At 49.1% G+C, this 2,538-nt stretch overlaps 1 pseudogene; it reads right to left on the bottom strand.

The window, feature by feature from the left end:
• Positions 1–241: 241 nt before the first annotated feature.
• Positions 242–1,624, bottom strand: LOC119530511 (annotated as a pseudogene).
• Positions 1,625–2,538: the final 914 nt, after the last annotated feature.

The following is a 2,538-nucleotide window of genomic DNA, read 5'->3' as shown; positions in this document are numbered from 1 at the left end:
GGATTTGAACCAAACAAAACAGGAAGGCAGGGGGCTGGGAATTACTTTAAGAAAACTCCTCAACATGTGTTGAGGGAGGGGAGGGCAGGAGTGTCTGGTCAGGCCATCTTTGAGTGGGAAGCCATGGCTGGATCGGAGCCCATTTGGTTCTGATGACACACGGGAACTGCCCTTACCAATGACATCTGAGCTGGGTCTGTGTGGCAGTGTGGGCTGTGGCAGTGGTGGGCAAGTGAGGGCCTCACTGCTGCAGTCCCTTCATTATGTTCAGCGCACTGCTGGCCCAGAACTGCTCAATCTGGGTCTCACTGATGGTGTGGTTCAGGAGGATGGTCTCCTGGGTCCCACTGGGGGCTTGATGATGCATTCCAGGAGCTTGCTAGGGGTGAAGTCCTTCAGGCCCTGGATGGTCAGCTTGTCCACAGGGGGAAACCTTGTTGTAGTTGGCTGGTCAGCAAAGGGGAGGGACAGCAGGCCCTGCTTCTTCAAGTTGATTTCGTGGATTCTGGCGAAGCTCTTGGTGATGGCCCAGCCCCCAAGGTGTGGGAGTTCAGCGCCACATGATCTCAGCTTGAGCCCTGGCTGTAGTTCTCATCTCTGATCACCAACCATCTGATGCCATATTTCTTGTAGTAGCAGGCAGTGCTGGGAACAGAAACACACCCCTGGGTGACAGCATTGTGCATGGAGTTGGCCTCATTGTTTACCACGTTGGTGGCACCAATGAGTAGGTTGTTGGATAACTTGTCCAGGTAGCCACAGAACTTGAGCCAGGGGCCTGTGGGCGATGTAGTTGGTGGTACACTTCCCTTTGAACTTGATGAGGATCTGTAGGTCCTCCAGATCTTTGCCATCACACTTGTCAAAGGATTCCAGGAGCTGCAGGGTTCCCTGGTGGGGCTCATGTCCACCTGCTGTCCATTGCTGCCCTTAGGTGTCCTACCCAGGGTTGAACACACTTGGGGAAACTCATCTGCATCTGGAGCCTCCAGCTTGAACTTCTTGCCATCCTTGCCTGTCAGGAAGTCAGTCCCTGGGTTGAACTTGAGGGTGCCAGCGATGACCAGGGCTGTGACAATCTCTGAAGACATGACGAAGTCATGGGTCTTGGGGTTTACATTATTGTGGCCTGTGGAGTTCCTGTTGTAGGAGATGACGAGTGTGTTCTTCTCCCCCTTCCTGATGCCCTTCCAGTCCCACTTGCCAATGCAGGGGCCACAGGCATTGGCTAGCATGATACTGCCTACATTCTGCAGGATCTATGGTTAGCCACCCCACTCAGCAGTGGCATGGATCTACTCAGAGCCTGGTATGATGGTGAACTGGGATTTGCACTTGAGCCTGCAGGTCAGCACCTGCTTTGACACAGCTGTTGTGTGCCCCATGTCCTCATAACTTGAGTTGGTGGTGCAGGTAAATAGCTGTCTCAAATGTAAGCACAAGCAGTTTACTTGGGAAAATGTACTTGCACTGTCAGGTCAGGTAAGACAGTGGGTACTGAAAGTGGTTCTCAAAAGTAGACAGTCAAACTGGGGCTATCTACTGGGACAGGTTCACTCAACAGCCAGATGGCAACAAAGACCCCATTGTTGGTGGCAGTAGCATCACAATAAGTCTCACTCATGGTGGACCAGGATGCAGTATATGCACTAGCTCTAGTCCTTGAACAGTATGTATAAGAAGTTAGCTGCATTGTGTTAACTGTTGTAGAAGTCTTTTGTATAGAAAATGACAGGCTCAGAACAGTCAACTATTGACTGGGGACGCCAGGCCTCCATGACAGCCTTTAAATGGACCCTCCTTTCTATGACCTGGGATAGGTGCTTTTGGGTGGATGTGCCTGAAAACTTGAATCCCCAGATTTTCCTAAAACTTCTGAGTTGATGAGGCAGCCCCTTTTCCCTTGCTAGAGAAGAATGTAGTATACCTTGGAGATCGTGAGGAAGCTGAAACTTGCAAGGTGTCCTCCTCAAGATTCACCTTCACCTGTTACTTCCAAACCAGTAACTAGGTTACTGAGTGGGGTGGCTAACCATAGGTCTCAGCATAGAACAAGCAGGAAAATATAGTACTTGCTACGGGAGGAAGCAATATATTCACCAAAAAAGTTGCAAAATCTGTACTGGTAGGAACCAGGAAAAATGTATGAAAGTGAACCTTGAGGAGATAGAACTAGGGGCAAAATATAACGCTAGATAGGGGAGAGTTTATGGATTTAATGTCATTGAAAGTACATCTAGAGCTTTTATTAAATTCTATTAAAATGCTAAGGGGATGACTCTTTAAGCTTGGATGCAAGATTGGTCTGTAATAAATGAGACAGTGATTTAGGAATTGCCTTGGTAGAGTATTGAAGAAGAGATTAGAAGGGTCAGGATGGTGGGCACATTATAAAGAACTGGTGAGACCCAACATTTGCTAAGGTAAAGGAACGCACTGAGCGAGGGGCAGCACAGTTGAGAAGCTCAGTGGGGTCTGTGTTCTCTAAGCTGAGATTGTCAGTGGGAGATTAAGTCAGTTTGGGTCCTTCCCAAAGCA

The sequence above is a fragment of the Choloepus didactylus genome, chromosome 3 (assembly GCF_015220235.1).
Source record: "Choloepus didactylus isolate mChoDid1 chromosome 3, mChoDid1.pri, whole genome shotgun sequence".
NCBI lineage: Eukaryota > Metazoa > Chordata > Mammalia > Pilosa > Megalonychidae > Choloepus > Choloepus didactylus.
This window is presented reverse-complemented; position numbering and strand designations above follow the sequence as displayed.